The 17,807-nt window shown below is 42.6% G+C and overlaps 1 protein-coding gene across 1 annotated transcript in view; it reads left to right on the forward strand.

Annotated features, from left to right (window-relative positions):
• Positions 1 to 17,807, forward strand: part of LOC149160002 (uncharacterized) — a 254,342-nt gene that overhangs the window by 17,779 nt on the left and 218,756 nt on the right. The gene's annotated exons all lie outside the window — the stretch shown is intronic.

Here is a 17,807-nt window from a genome sequence, read left to right on the forward strand (position 1 = left end):
TGAGGAGAGGTTCCAACTTAGCTATAAGCGGGCCAGGTGCACACTTGACCCTGAATCCCTCAAGTTGGTTCTACTCCGAGGAGTCCCTGAAGGTCTCTTAGACACCCTTCACATGTTAGCTGTGGGGGACATTTACCAACTGCCTTATGAGGACATCAAGACTGTGTTTAGAAATCATTCCAGGGCAGCTAGGAAACGAGGTAGAGGAAATCTCCTCTCCACTGGTGTCCCTTTCTCCAAACATGAGTTTACAAACCAATTAGAAGATCTTAAGAGTGAGGTGAGACAGACCATTGCCATGCAGCTGGACACATTCAGGATCCAGCAGAAGAAAGAAGAAGCTGAGAGAGCCTTGGCTGTCTTCTGTCCTAGGTGCACCAGAAGACACCCTAAGAACGAATGCCCATTGCATTCGGTTGAAGTGTGTTTCGTTTGTGAGGAGGACCACCCAACAAATCAGTGTCCAACCTTACCTGGGTTTAAAGCCATGTACCAAGGGACCGAAGCTCCCACAGAGCCTCTCTATTACCTCAACCAAAGGAGGCCACAAGGATCTAGACCTTATCAGCAGGGGATGCAAGGGGCATCTCAAGCTTATTACAACCCCAACCAGTCAACTCCTATGCCTTCCTGGGGTCCCCCTGCTCATCCTTCATGGTCCATGCCTCCTCCATGGTCTTATCCACCTCAGTACCCCACTCAACCTACTTCTCATTCATATCACTCACATACCCAGCCACAGCATCAATGGAATGCACCTCAACCGGGGTGGAGGCCCCAATACAACACTCCTCCTGCCATTTTGCCTCCACCACCAGTTCAACCTCAGCCTTTACCTCCTGCTCCTCCAAGGCAACCTCAGATGCCTGCTCAACCGAACCCGAACCCCAACAATAGACAGGCGCAGCAGGTATATACTGGGGAGACCTCATGCCCTACTTATGCTGTGGAGATCCAGGAGATCAATCTTAGATCTGGAAAGACTCTTCCAGATCGCCAGCCTCCTCCCCCAGAGGATGAGGAAGACCATCAGGAGAGTGAACCAAAACCTATTCCACCCTTTCCTGAGAGACTAACAGCCACCACACAACCCAACCCAGAGGAGGATGAGCTTCCGGGAGAGCTCAAGCAGTTGTGTGTGAAGATACCCCTTCTCCAAGCTATCAAGGATGTGCCAATATATAACAAGCTGGTTAAGGAGAAGTGTTTCAAACACCCAGGCAGACGGAAGAAAGATGCCTCAACTATCAATGTCATAGGACAACTGTCTGACCTTATGCTAGGACAACTCATCTGCCCAAAGTACCTAGATCCTGGAAGTCCTGTAGTAGATGTTCACATCAATGGAACCATTATCCCCCACACCTTGATTGATCTGGGGGCGGCCATCAATGTGATGACCAGGGATACCATGCTTAAACTCAATCTTCAGGGTTCCTTGAGGAAGACCTCGACAGTACTGCAATTAGCAGACCGCTCCACCGTGACTCCCGAAGGGATTGTGGAGGATGTCATGGTCTCCATCGATTCTTGGGAATACCCTACAGACTTCCTGGTTCTGCAACCAAACGCCAAGCTTACTGGATATCCTCTCATCTTGGGAAGGCCTTGGTTAGCTACTGCAGATGCTTACATAAGTTGTCGGGCAGGAAACATGACCATCAAAAATGGTCCCATGTCTAAGCAGCTAGTCCTATACCCTCCTGCCCAACCTTCTTTAGAGCATGATTTACCACTCTGGTTGGAGGAAGGAGAAGAAGACGAGGTGTATTCAGCACCTCTGTGTACCCTAGATACCACTAAAAGAAACCCCCCAACCGAGGATGACTTGATTGAGACTCTGATCCAAAACCCTCCTACCAGTGCACTACCTTTAGAAAAATTGGTGGAGGATGCCCAAGCTAGCACCTTAGTGGATCTTTGTACAACCAACCCTGTCACTCCCAGAGTTAAGAATGTGGAGTTCGGCCCTGAGAAAGCATTGAAAATCAGCTCCTCCCTATCTCCTTCCCAGGAAAAGGAGCTGTGTAGTCTGTTGGCCAACCACCTAGATGCTTTTGCTTGGAGTTATAAAGAGATGAAAGGAGTCCATCCCTTGGTCTGTACCCATCATATATACATCAAAGAGGATTGTAAACCGGTTAGGCAACCTCAGAGGAGAATGAATCCATCACTTAAAGACATTGTCAAGGAAGAATTGCAGAAACTGTTGGATGCCGGATTCATCTTCCCCATCTCAGATAGTGAATGGGTGTCCCCTCTAGTGTTGGTTCCCAAAAAGAATGGGAAGTGGAGAATCTGTGTGGATTACCGTGAGCTGAACAAAGCTACCAAGAAAGACCATTTCCCTCTACCTTTCATAGATCAAGTGTTGGATGGACTGGCAGGAAAGAAGTTCTTCTCTTTCCTGGATGGGTTTAGTGGGTACAATAAAATCCAAATCAGCCCGAAAGACCAAGATAAGACCACCTTCACTTGTCCTTGGGGTACCTTTGCCTACCGAGTCCTTCCCTTTGGACTATGCAATGCTCCTGCTACCTTTCAGAGAGCTGTCTTGAGCATCTTCTCAGAGTTGGTCCATGATGCAGTAGAAATCTATATGGATGACTTTACTCCTTACGGGGCTAACTTCCAGGAAGCATTGTCCAACTTGGGAAAAGTCCTCACCAAGTGCATCGAGATGAACTTGTCCCTTAGCCCTGAAAAATGTGAATTCCTAATGACTGAAGGGACCGTGCTAGGCCATACCATCTCTTGCCAAGGGTTACAGGTGGATCCCAACAAAATTGCTCTAATCAAGAAGGTTCCACCTCCCCAAAAGGTCAGGGATGTTAGGAGTTTCTTGGGATTAGCGGGATACTACAGGAGATTCATTAAGGACTTCAGCAAGTTAGCCTCACCATTGTTTGGCCTATTGGCAAAAGATGTGGAGTTTAAGTGGACTGACGATTGTCAGAAGAGTTTGAATGAGTTAAAGGACAAGTTGGTGTCAGCACCAATCCTGAGAGGTCCAAACTGGGCACTACCTTTCCACATCCACACTGATGCCTCGAACAAAGCCATAGGTGCAGCCTTAGGACAAGTTGAGCAAAAGCTTCCATATGCCATTTACTTCGTTAGCAAAAACTTGTCCAAAGCAGAGCTGAACTACACTGTAACCGAGAAAGAGTTCTTAGCTGTAGTCCATGCACTAAACAAGTTCCGTCATTATATCACTGGATATCAAACATTTGTACATACTGACCATGCTGCTATTAGATATTTGATGAATAAACCAGATGTGAATGCTCGTATTATTAGATGGTTACTTTTATTGCAGCAGTTTGATTTAACCATTGTTGATAAACCAGGTAGAGAAAATGTTGTTGCTGACTTTTTATCTAGATTGGATTTGTCTGCAGATGAAGATGGGACGGTGGATGACCAGATGCCTGATGAGCATCTATTTGCTATCTCAGTACTCTCTCCATGGTTTGCTGATATAGCAAACTACCTTGTTTCAGCTCAGTTCCCTCCGCACCTCTCTTCAAAAGAGAAGAGCAGAATCATCAGAAAAAGTGCCTCATTTACTTGGATCGGGGGCAACCTGTTCAAGCTTGGCCCCGATCAGATCTTAAGGCGTTGTGTAAGGGAAGAGGAAGTCTTTGACATCCTCCTCACCTGTCATGATGGGCCTTGTGGAGGACATTTTGCAGCAAAGAGAACTGCCTTCAAGATCCTGCAGGCAGGCTACTATTGGCCCACACTTCATCAAGATGTCAGAAGATATGTCAGCCAGTGTGACCAATGCCAAAGAATGGGGAAACCGACCCAAAGGGATGACATGCCTCTCCAACCTCAAGTGACTCTTGAGCCATTTGAGAAGTGGGGCATGGACTTTGTGGGTCCAATCAATCCCTCTTCGAGGCAGAGATCCTACATCATTGTGTGTACTGACTACTTGACAAAGTGGGCAGAGACTAAAGCAATCAAAGCAGCAATAGAAGAGAAGTTGGTCGAGTTCCTAAGAGAGAACATCTTCTACAAGTTTGGCTACCCCAGAGAGCTGGTGACCGATCAAGGGAGCCAGTTCACATCCAACTTGGTTGAAGATCTCCTAGCTCATCACAAGATCAAGCATAGGACTTCCACCCCCTATCATCCTCAAGCAAATGGGCAGGTGGAAGTCACCAATAGAGCATTAGAGGGGATCTTGACCAAAGTGGTGAGCAGCAGCAGAAAAGATTGGGCAGATCGCCTGGTTGAAGCCACATGGGCTTACAACACCACTTGGAAGACCACCACCGGCTTCACACCTTATGAGCTGGTCTATGGGAAGAAAGCTTTGCTGTCCATTGAGTTTGAGTATAACACTTTGAGGATGGCAGCTCAGCTGGACCTAGATCTCAGCCATGCACAGCAAGAAAGGTTATTGCAGCTGAATGGACTGGATGAGCACCGCATGCAGGCCCTCCTTCACTCAGAAGTGGTTCAACTTCAGAGGAAGGTGTGGCATGACCAACATCTCCATGACAAGCAATTTCATCCGGGAGATTGGGCTCTGTTGTATGATTCCGGATACAAAGATTTCAAGGGGAAGTTGAGAACCAGATGGCTAGGACCATATACAGTGGAGAAATGCCATGACAATGGATCTGTCCTCATTCGAACCATTGATGAGGAAGCCATTCCCATGCTTGTCAATGGGCATCGATTGAAGATCTATAGGAGACCTCTCTCAAGACAAGAGTTTATCAAAACTGTGGAGAAATCTGTATTGGTCATAGAGAAGGGTTCTGCCTCTGCCTCTAGCACACCCTGAAAGAAGATCTGAAAAAAAAATAAAAAATAAAAATAAAGATCCTTGGGTGAAAACCTCTCCGAGGCGCCCAAGGCAGGTAGTAGGGGTGAAAACCTCATTGAGGCGCTACTATTGCTTTTGTTTAAAAAAAAAAAAGGGAAAAAGTTGAAAAAGATCCTTGAGCGAAAACCTCTCTAAGGCGCTCAGGGCAGATGGCACGGGTGAAAACCTCCTTGAGGTGCCCCTGCTATCTTTCAAAAAAAAAAGAAGAAAAAGACAAAAGAAAAAAACAAGATCCATAAGTTATTTGCATGCAGATTGCAGGTGTTCTATGGAGGAGAGGAAGCCTCTCAACTCAAGGTCAAAGGTCCTTATCATGCAGCCAGGACACCTCACCAGCACCTCCTCCAAGAATGCTCATGTTCTTCAAGGTATATGCACTTTCATTATAGATTGAGTCTCCTACAGGAAGACACAGATTTTCTACAGGAAGGTGCGATTTTCTACAGGAAGGTGCAAATTTCTACAGGAAGAGCTGCCTATCTACAGGAAGCTCTGTATTTCTACAGGAAACTTCTTGTAGAAGCTCAGAACGGCCCAGAATGCATTTCATGAGCAGATCTGATGACTACGGGTTGGTGTGGACGCATGCAAGCCTCTTTTGGGCCCATGCACGACGCTGTTACCTTGCTCCACCACCCGTGTCGACATGCGGCCAAGTCCCTGCACCCACAAAGAAAATCGATGAGTTCTCGCGGGTAAGCCATTTCCAAAGGTAACAAATGACGAGATCTCATACCATATGCATCAAGAGCACTGGGATCATGATCGAGAAGCCAGAACCGCCAGCGTGCAGCATACACCCAAGGAGAAAGGACTGTGACGAGACCCCTCGCGGGGATCCTGTAACAGTTCAACCTGCTCGAGTGAATACCCTCCACAGCACCGCCATCCGAGATGAAACGCGGGGGCATGAAAGCAAAACCATCCACTCCAGCATCAGCAACCTGTAACCATGAGCCTCCGGGTCTGTGTAAGCCGCGTGCAGCAGGTAGATCCATCGTCCAAAAACTGAAAATCGTGTGCAGACGCGCGCAGGTAAGTGTCTCAACCTTCTCTCCATCAAATCGCATGAATATTACTTTGATTTGTTTGCATGGCGTAAGAGTGAATGGTTGAGCAGCCGTATGGCCAGTTGACTGGCCACGTCGGCTAGTTATGGTATAGTCGGATGATCGGGTGGCAGCCACGACAAAGAAAACATGCAGCACGCACGTGAAGATAGTCCCGTCAACCGAGAAACGAGTTTAACCGAAAAGGGCGGCGGCAGATCTGTGGGAATGAATGCGGCAGCGAGTGAATATGCAGGCGAATGATGGGTGACGTCGCCCAACGGTCCGGCGGGGACAGCTCACCCCCCGCGTCACGAGCTGCGCCGATTCAAAATCTAATCGACTAGATTATGCGCATGTATTCATCAACCTCCACTTCAAAACTTGAGTGGCTCTTCTGATTTCCTCGGCACGTTGATACGCCAAGCTTTCGGCTACCAGAACACCGGTGAAGCGTACCTCAACCACAGTCCAATTGCAGTCCTCCCCGAAGTTTGCATACTACTCCTGCAGGAACAGTTTCTACAGGAACGTAGTCTTCTACAGGAACGCGGGTGTTCACGTAAAAAAGGTGGCCGAGTAACGAGGTAACCCTGGACTCCTCATGCAATTTCTCATTTAAGGTGGTAGGATTGTCAGTTACTGTCTGGGTAAATGAGAAAGTAGACAAATTGCTGTCTGTGTGCCCATACTGCAATTCTACAGGATTGTTGCGTGGTTAGACTGTGTTGTAAAATTTTTGTGGGTTATACGCATTGTTCTGCACTCTGTCACCGAAACTAAACTCTCTTCCACCATCACCACCTCCGGTTAAGAAAATTGTGCCATCATGCCGGGTGGATTTATCAGGCGAGAGCCCACTGATTCAAATACACTAAGAAGAAATCAGGCAGTGGTAGAGCTCTTCACCAGAGCACAATGGATGCCTTTTTGTGATAAGTTACAGGGGTATGATGAGGAAGTGGCCGAGGAATTCTTGCAGGCCCTACGGCCAAAATCCAAGGTGCTGGCCACAGTCAATTTCAGAGGCCTAAGCCTCAAGATCACCCCGCAGTCTATCAGTAGAATCACTGAGCTTCCTATGGGTCTCCCGTGGGATAAAGAAGAACGAAAGCTAAGCCAGCAAGCCAAGAAGGATTTCTTCCCACCTGAAGAAGAATTCACAGAGGATAAAAATGGGGTGAGAAGGACAAGCCTGTTGCCACCATGGAACGAAGTCAGCTTGTACATCATGAAATATATCACCTGTGAGGGTCGTTACAGCATCGTGTATGCATATCATTTCAGACTACTCACCGAATTAAGACACCGGATCAATCTTCCTGTAGAGCAGAAATTAAGCATTCCTTATTTCCTGTTACAATCCTTGATTGAGTGCGCTACAAAGCTCAAAGATGGTATACCAGATCAAGTCGCACACCATGAGCTGATCAAATTGCTTGTGGAGGATGCACTGCACTCATATAAAGTTCCCCTCTCTTGGGAGTCATTTAGGAATCTAACACGAGATGGGGACATAAAAATGCTAGTCGAAGCTAGTGGCTCCTCCAGCGGTGAAGAACGAGAAGCAGAGGCCGAGGAAAAGAAGGAAACTAGCCCAAGTACCCCGACTACCATGCAGGAGAAGCAACACGAAGAAAAAGATGCTGAAGAAAAAGCTGACTCCCCCATCCTGTCAGCGAGGGAAATAAGGTCAAAGAGCAGAAGGGACAAAGTTGGGGCAGGCCACGTCAGCCCAATTACCTCTCCAGCACTCACAAGCAAACAAAAAGATAAAACCCCTGCAGCAAAGCGAGTGAAAGTGAAGACACCCGTCACTACAGGAAAGGAGAAGCAGGCTTCTACAGGAAGCCTGAAAACAACTTCTACATGAAGCACAAAAGCACAGAAACAGGCTTCTACAGGAAGCCATGAAAAATCAAAATCAAAGGAGCAGAGGGTGGATGTTCTGGCCAGGGAGGCAGCGGCTATATTAGCTGGCCTCAGTACGCCACCTAAGCCAAAAGGGAAGAGGAAGAGGGACCCTCCTCTCTACTTCAAAGCCCGAAGAAGTGTTCGGATAAAAACAGGGAAACCACAGACGCAGTCCAGCAGCCAAATTGTCATCGAAGACACCCCTGCTTCTCCCAAAGAGAAATCACCCTCAAAGATTACAGTTACCTACGAAAAGGGAAGTCCAAAGAAGAGCACATGGCAAGAAAGGGTAGATCTGTTGGATGAAAAAACCCGGCTACAGGAAGCCGAAAATGTTCTACAGGATACCTTGGCTCGGCTATAGGAAACCGAACAAAGAGAAGGGGAAGGACCCTTGTCACCAAAGAAGGGTGAGCTAGCACCTCCTGGAGAGGAAGAAAGAGAACATATCCCTGAACCTAGCCCTTCACCGAATCTGAACTCCTACTACACCTTCTTGGAGGCGGGAAAGATCATACCGCAAAAATTTACTGTACCTCTATTTTTTGAACTAGAGAAAGAAAGAGTCTGTTCCCACACATGGATGCAAATCGCTAAATCAAAGGGTGTGGCAGACATAGGCCCTTTACAAGATCAACTCAGGGAGGTCAGGAGTGAATTCACCATGGAAAAACATGTGGCTAGCTGCCAACATGCACTTCTACAGGAAGAAAACCAGAAGTTGAAATTGCAGCTACAGGAGCTAAGGGCAGGGGTAGGAACCTCCTCCAAGGACACCACAAATGAGCAGCAAGGGAAACAAGAGCTGACCACCCATCTTGAGGGGCCAATTACACTTCTACAGGAAACAAGACAGCAGGGCCAAATTGAAACACAAGCTCTGAAAGAGCAGCTGAAACAAAAGGAAACACAATTGGCCTGCATGGCCAGTTGGGCCATGGAAGCCCTGCAGTGCAGACATCCTGCAAAGTCTTATGGGTTGTAGTTAAAGGATCAGTGGCTACAGTTCCAGATAAACACATTAGCACAAAGAGGTATTTCACAAATCCATAGCCCACAGCAATTTGCCGAATTATGCAATACTAGCTCAGCAGAAGACAAAGCCAAGCTAGCAGAATTCTACATCCACAATCTAGTTTTGCCTAATGAAGTCTCTTGGGATCCCAATATCGCCTTGGGTGATATTTAGTTGATGGCCTTCGCTTCATGGTTAAATCATGAGGATCAGAGAGCAACCGAAGAAAAATCGGTTATGAGCCGAGAATTGAGAGAGCCACTGTACATTCGAGCAGAACCAGAGAATCCGGTTGCCCTCATCTCAGCCCGCCAACAGTTGTCTAATGATCCCACAGCTTCCTTGAGATTTATGGACCAGCAGGCCCAAGCAATAGCCCACTTTGAAGATATGGATAGATTATTGGGAGAAACTGCTGCCCACGCATGTGCACGCAGGTGGCATACCTTGGCACATAGTTTGAAGATTCGGGAGTACCATACCCCGACCCGGATGAGGGAAGCATTGGCAAGAGTGGACCTTTACAAGAAATCCATGCAAAGACTTCAGGCCAGCTGGATTGGCCTTAAACTCAGCCCCCCATTGCTGCTAGGATTGGCTGAAGGAAGTACAGAGAAAGATGACAATGCACAATGGGAAAAGGTGGACCAAACAGCCGGGTTTCATATCAACAAAGAGGACATCACCACAGAAGCTTGGGATGTAAGGGGAGTAGTGCAAGCCATGAAGGACGAGGATCTTGACTGAGTTGCTCAAGGATGAGCAAATGGTTCAGCTGGGGGGTGATGATGAGCCCCAATTTTGGTACAATTTGGGCTCATTTTGGCCTATTCTACTTGCTCAAACCATTCATATTTTATTGCTTATGCATGCATTTCTTAGTTTGTTCATGTTGTTTGTAGGAAGAAGGGTAGGCACTCTATCTACGTGACTAATGCATTATGATTCCAGGTTTTGGCATTAAAAGGGAGCAAAAGACAACGAAAAAGGAGACAAGGAGACAACGAGGTGGCACTGCTGGTTTTTAGGAGAGGATGTCCACGGTCTTGGGGACATTCCTCGTGATTCCCACCAAGAACTTCGAGCTCCAATCCATCTCCCCTCCGAGCTTAGAAGCAGCCAGCTGTTCTACAGGAACAACAGTTACAACTGTTCTACAGGAACAACACTTATGACTGTCCTACAGGATCAGCAGTTAAACTCTAGTTGGACAGCCGAGCTCCTAAAATCAAGGACACTTGTTGGATCACTGTTTTGCATAAGTATAGAGGCCGTAGCCTTTGATAGGTTGTTGAAACTTTCGCATTACTATTGTAATTTTGGAGCACAGCTCGGTGTTAGTTCTTGTTGTAAGCCAGTTTTGGCATAACATCAGATTATGAATAAAGAAGGCATATTTTGATCTAGCTCTAAGTTTTCTTAAGGAGACTATAGCTCTCAGGTTAGGGCCCAACCTGAGATCCATAGATCCCCTCTGCTGTAGTGTTGTTTGCATTTCGTTTCAGCACTCTGAGTTTTCATTTTCACATGCAATTTGAATTACAGGTTGTTGAATTAGTCTTTTTCATGAGCATAGATAGGACTAGTTTATGGTTGAATTGCTTTCGGTTGTTTAGTTAGATTAGCAGGTTGATAATACATTGGAGATCCAACAAAAAAGGTTGAGGAAGTCTCCACTGCCATCTCCGTTTGGAGATTGGAGTGCAGCCTATACCAGCCACAAAAACACGCAGTTCTTCACTTCATACATGCTGCAACATAGTCTCGTTATGATAGATCTTTCCACATGATTCACACCTGCATACACGCCTTCATCACAGCTTCATGCACATTCTCCTTCGCGTTTTGGATTGCTGTTCATTGAATTTATACGCACAGGTAGTTTAGGTCGATGCATTTTCGGTTTGGAGACAGTCATAAGCATTTGTTTCACTTACACTGCTCTCTCTCGTTCCAGTACCTCATTCTCCATCTTGATCACGCATGCAAATACATCGTTGACCCCTGCTCCGCTCTGTTATCTCCCAAAGTCTTTCACTCCTCACATAGCTTCATTCTCTAGCCCTTTCGTTGACCTAGTCCTCTATCTTCCAACCTACTCCCTACACTCACTCCCTATCCTATTCTTCCACTTCTGAGCCATCACCAGCCTTATTCCTACCTTACACATCTCCCCCTACCATTCCATCACTCCTCCATCACTTCAAACACTCACGGTAGGTCATCCTGTAGCAATTTGTAGACATCCTGTAGAAATCTCTGCGTATCCTGTAGGATCCCCTGCAGACATCCTGTAGGAGGCCACTCACTCGGTTGCTGAGCATCTGAATGCGAGGAACCTCTGTGGATGGATGCTAAGGATCCCTAGGGACCTCTCCTAGCCTCCCCAACCTGTCCCACGCTTTCCTTCCTTCTCCATCCCATCTGCACAACCAAACCCTAGTTAGCACAAAATCACAATCATTCCATCCACTTAAGGGAAAAATACAAAAACATGTCTTTTACGATGCAAGTAGCTTAGATCCATGCATTTCCACTTATTAGAGGTAACAACAACATTGGTAGAGGTTTCATTCACATTCTTTGCATTATAGAGGTTAGACTAGTTAAATTAGGGTTTCCTAGGTTTACATGCTTTGATTTGCTTTCAGTCCATTTTGTCAAGTAGAGTAGTTTTCCTTTGAGAATAGCTTTCGTCCATCAATTAGCAAGCTTCTTCTGAGAGCCTATAGAAGTTGGCTTGAGCCCTAGCGGACTTGTGCCAGCTGACCAAGTGACAGCTGCGACAAGAGCTAGTACTTGTGCATATAGCACCGTCGCTTCCAAGTTTGTACGAACTACCGGGTTGATAAAATGAGAGACAGGAAGCAGGGGTTGTAGCATTATTGCTACAATACTGGAGCTCACCAACCTACATGTGATAGATGGAAACTTGTTCCTCTAAATTAGAAGAATAAACATGTCACTAAAGGTACTTTCTCATTTCTAACAACCAAGATTCAACATCTTTTCCCTTCTTACACTCACCAATAAATATAAGTGGCATGACCTTTCCAAGTTTCCCTTGTAAATTGTGTAGGTTTGGTCTCCTTCTTGGCTGCCTTACTAGTGACATGGTTGAACTACTTTCTTATCCTAAAGAAACATGGGCTCTGTTAGTGGATTTCCTTGATGCATGATGAGGATTCCTAGAAGCCTTTCTAGAGTTTCTTAAACCTACAACATCTATCCACTTAATTATTGAGTAATGTTCCTTTTCCTTTCTACAATGAGACCCCTAGTTTATTCTCATTTGCAATTTTTTAGGATATGTAAGATATGATAATTGATTTGTTGTTATTCTATTATCAATCTCTCATTATTATCTTCATAAATGAGTAATTCCATTTGGAGACTCTTGAAGGTCTCTTCTATGCCTCTTTCCTCTAGCATATCCCTTCTATGACTATTTGATTTTGTTCTAGCATTAGCCATTATAGTTTTTATGGCTTAGACCTGCTCTTCATGATTTTAGGATCCCTAGGTATCCCCCCATACTCATGGTCCTCATATTTCTCTTTCCTTATAAGCCACCTAGTATATTCTTTTAAAGCTTTTAAGAAATCTCCTACCTTGATCCAAAATTCTATATTTATAGGAGTATTCTCCATCTCAATAGTTTTATATCAACTGTATGCTCTCCCAAATATTATTCTGGAGCTGCAAGTTATATCCTTTGAAAATTTTGGCCTATTTAACCCAATTTACATTAGTATGCCATAGTACACTATTTCCAATTTTCTAAGCAATTATGCATTCAAATTTTCAAATCTAGCTCCATGGTTGGATTTTGTCGTCTCTTAGCTCTTTAACTTTAACATCCCAATTACTGCTCTAGTTATTAAGTTACACGTTTTTTATGTGACTATATTTCTTATTTTTCCTTCATATTGTTTAAGTCACAACTCCTTCCCATTAACTCCATTTCGTGATTGTAGCATGGTGTTGTAAATATCCCGCACTATTTTATGCTAAAATAAGTTGTCATGGTTTTTCAATGCCAAAAAGAATTATTTAGGTGCTAAAAAATATCTTGCAAACAAATGACATATAAATTTAGCAAAGAATCAGATAAATTTGCTAAAAAAAAAATTAGTTTTCTCCCTTGGAATAATCATATTTGCTTGTAATTATATTGTATAATTGTTTCAAACATACCAACAGTTTTGTGCACCTCATATTTCCCTAAGAAAATAAATAGCTTCCCATACTTTTGGGTTATTCAAGTTGTCATTCGCCCTAAATTTCCATGCGTCACCTCCCTCAACACTTAGCATGCATGCACCCTTCCACCTGTTCATGTTTTTACTTCTCAATGGCCTTTAACTAACCATATGACACATGCTTTTACACATAGCATGCATTCAACCTTTAATTCCACATTAATCAAGTCCCTTTGTCTCTTTTGGGCATAAGTATCAAAAATCCTATCTGAGTCCTATCATTGGTGGCACCATCATGATCTCATGTTGACATGGAATGGAATGTCAGTTTTCCATGCCAACTACCATGTCAGCATCATATATTACTACGTTCCTACATGGTCCTACAATGACCACTTACTATCCTATTGTGTGCCACATGATCATGGGAAATTTCCCTGACCAAAACCATAAGTAATGTATACCCCCTAGTAGTGGTTTCAAATTTGGGGAAGGGGGGCGGGGCACAATTTCCACCACCCCCTGTTAAATCTTGAACATGACCATGGGATCCAAAGTTGACGTTGGTTATGAAATATGGTGCCACCATAGTGTTGAAAACTAGGAAATTATTGAGATGTGGGTGAATAAGTAATTGTGCTTTTTAAATGATAAATTCTATAGTATTTTACCAACCTTTTAAATATTCCTTTAATGTATTAGCAAAATATCTACATATGTGTTCAACAATTAGCCATGAATTCATAGGAAAAAATACAAGTAGATCATACAACACATTGAGACACTTGATATAAATGTAGACACATAAAAGGAAAAACCACAAATTTTGGTTGTTGTGATGTAAAGGAAAGCACCCATTCCTGTTTTACATCAATTTTCTATAGACTTCTACCTACAGGAAGCTTCTACCTTGATTTTCTTCTACAAGCTACAATTTGTTGGGAATCTCCTACTCCATGTTCTATAGTCTCTAACACTCTCTTTTTCAGGCTACTATCTGAAAGGAGACAATAATCCCTTGATACATAAAAATTTTGATATGCTTCATAACGTGGGCTTTAGTTTTGAATTCCTCTTTTCTCTATCTCTATTATGTAGTATGTCTCTACTCTCTTTACAATTGCTTATCTCCTATTCTTCCTCCTCAATTATGCTTCACATATGCTCCACTTCCTATTTCCTTCTTGGATGGGAAGTTCATAAATCAGTTCTCACAACAATTTGAATTTATTAACCTCTCTATCATTTAAAACACACTTTTCTATATACTTAGTTATCTTACTATCCGCATTTCAATGCAGCAATTTGAAGTGAAATGTTGCCTCTTTGTATTACAGTGATCTTTGTGGTCTACCTCTTCATTTTTCAAATTTGAAGTTGAAGTCAAGATTAAATGACCTTATATGATTCAAAATGATTAAGTAATATAAGGAAACAATAATGATTTCCTATATGGCTTGGATATGGTTCCTTCCTGGAAATGTAAACTCAACATATATCATATTGGAAGTTGATATGAACATTCATAATCAATGAAAATAAAACATTCTCTAGATATTCTATGCCATATACTTACTTTTCTTATGACCTAAACAATATGGCAAACATTGCTTATGAAACATCCATTTCTTATGAAAAAAATGGTTTATGAAAAATTGCTTATGAAGCATTACTAGTCCAAGTTTAATATATTGTCAAGTCTTGATTAGCGCATTTCAAAGTCTTAATAATTATATGTCTTATGTTGCTTTCCTTCACAACCATTTAACATGATTCTTTTCTTGAGAATAATTTAACATGTTGCTTTCCTTCATAGCCATATGACATGCTACTTTCCTTCATATGACATGCTACTTGCCTTCATATGACATGCTACTTGCCTTCATAACCATTTTACATGTTTCTTTCCTTCATAACCATTTGACATTAATTCCGAGACTACCAACATATAGATCAATGGTTGTCCTCCCATCTAACATGCACTTTGACACCCTTTTTACCAAATTTTCATAACGTTTAAAGAAAATATATGATTATTTTTTTGAAGTTTCACAAATTTCCCTAAATTATCCATGTCTAGCTCTATAATTAAAACAACTTGTCTAATTCCTGATCATTCATGAAAGGGTTAAAATTGATATTTTTTAACCCTTTGCTTCGATTTCCTCAATTCCACTTGGGAAATTTTAACAAACACTTAGCAGAGATCCTCTTACTAGCATTTTTTCAAACACTTTCTTTGCAACCTTTATACACAATATTTTTTCTTGGCCCATACAAACCCAATTTTCTATCATGGGCTCTAATACCCCCTGTAATGTCCTTGAATGCACTAATGATCTATTCTAGTCTCTAGTTCAGGCCCAACTCTATATTTGACATCAATGATAACCTTTAAGAAAGAGAAAAAATATTTCTTTTCAGAAATTATGGCATGATATAATGTAGTTCTAAATGCATGTTAATATGCACTACTTATGCATAGGAATATTATAGATTAATATAATAATTGAAATTCAAGATATAGTTCACCTGAACAAAAGAAACATGTAGCTGAAATATCTATAGAAGTTAAATTTTTATCATTCAATTTGTGCCCAATTGGCTACATACCTTCAACGGTCCACCCAACCATAGACGACGTGGTTCATTTTCTGTCAATATTAGGTCATCCCTAAATTGGGGCATTGTCTCCATGGCAATTGGCTCACCCAAATTTTGATACATGCTTAGTACTGTCAAATAAACAAGGTACCGAACGTGATAGCCTCCAACCAATAGGCTCACATCCCTCATCATCCCCTATATTGGTCAGGCAGGGATGTTCCAAATTCTTGTGACTTCTAAGAGTTCCACTTCTCTCATAGGTCTTCTAGGTACCCTTCTAGGCCTTCATACAACCAAGGTGTGAAACCCGTAAGTCTCAACCTAGCAGGCTCAGATTCCCCATCATATTTCACCCAAGCAATGCACACCCTTCTATGCACCTGTAGTCCCTCATGTTTAAGCACCATATTTAAAGGCATCATATTCATCTAGAAAGGAAAGTTTTAGAGTCCAATATATTTTAGGAGTTCAACTTCCCTCATGGTTATTTCAAGTACCCTTACATGATTTCATTCCATTTTACCTCTTTGCTTCCATGGCTATAATCCAGAATGGATAAATCTGAATCTGCCTTCACAGTGACAACATCCTTTTTTAAATGCATGCCTTTATTATGCCACATGGGACTTCCTCAAGCTGCTTGATGGGAATTAGTTATATGCATGTGCACATTTTAATGGTTATTAAATCATATGTGCCTCTTTTTACCCATCCATGGTGTTTTGACCTTCGATACTCTTTACCTCCTTTCAGTGTCAGACCATTATATTTTTGTTAACATGCATAGCTTATCATAATTACATTTCTAGGTCTTCTAACATAAAAACACATATATAATTAGGAACACGTGAATCAAGCATACCAACCTCCCCCCCACCCCCCAAAAAAAACACATGTATACAAGCACAATGAATCTTCAAAATGAAAAAGAAACACATGCACATGGGTATAACAACCCTTAAAATATGTCCTTGGCTCACTAGCCCATTTGGTATGTTCTAGTTCACTATCCTAGTTACACATATATACGTTATTTTCATTCCAATGGTCTAGAAAGGGTGTTACATGGATGACCAAATGGAAGATTCCTTCAATGATAGTCCTCAATAAGTTAAAAGAGTGAGTGATCCTTAGTCCCATTTCTAGCATGCATAATTCCTCTACGTTATTAATATTATCATCTATATACCACATGTATGTATGAATATATCTCTCGCTTCAGAGGGAAAGACTCGTCTGCAGCCTATTTTATCATGGTTTCCCATAGAGGCATCATCAAAATTAAGCTTGGCAAAATTCACCAATGGGCAGGACAAATGAGCAAGAGAGGAAGGGGAAATACAAGGAGAAATCCAATATAGTAAAGGAGTGGAGGGTAACTGGAGGTTAGAAAAAGTATCTGAGTCTTTGAATTCCAATCTGATGTGGACTAGTTAATGATGAGAACAATTTCTTTGAAATAAAAACGCATGTGTCCTAGAGGGATGAATTGGATCCGTATGAGTTGGGGAACACATGCCAATTCTACTCTCTCTATAGGGTGAAGAGAATGAAGCCTACTACCGAGTTTCATTCTTGATTGAGAATTGGGTTTTGAAAACAGGAGGGATTCTAGTCACTAACCATTTCATTTGTATTGGATCCCATTTTACTAGGTTATCTGAATCTTTTTCCAGACATGTTCCATAGTTCCATAGCCATTGGACGTTATATGAGGATATGATCTCTAGTCCCCTGACTTTCTTGGTAGAGGAAACAAAAATAAAGGCCCACATATCCCCTAGATAGTAATTTATCCCATGTCAATGTTCTCCTGTGAAGGATTAGCCATATAAATTATGTGATATTGGGACATAACTTTTGATAACAAATCTTGGACCATACTAATTTACTCTGAAATTTATCATGATTGACTCGGGGGTGATAAACTTATTTAATAGTGAAGTATCCCTGGGGTTGACATCCCCATTAGAGTCTATCAAGTTCCTCAGAAAAGGGTATTTGGTGGTGGAGAAAGATATCCTTTAATTCATGTTGATCTTCTCCCGAGAGGGATAAGTCTTAGGCTGAAGGGGATTCCCACTTTTTTTGAATGGTTTTTGGAGAAACACCTTCCCTATATCACTTGTGTTTTCCCTAAATACTGTATTGCATGATAAGTATCTCAAGATCTTGTC

The sequence above is a fragment of the Pinus tabuliformis genome, chromosome 5_2 (genome assembly GCF_031772625.1).
Source record: "Pinus tabuliformis cultivar Carrire ecotype Pingquan chromosome 5_2, CPIR1, whole genome shotgun sequence".
In the NCBI taxonomy this organism is placed as follows: domain Eukaryota; kingdom Viridiplantae; phylum Streptophyta; class Pinopsida; order Pinales; family Pinaceae; genus Pinus; species Pinus tabuliformis.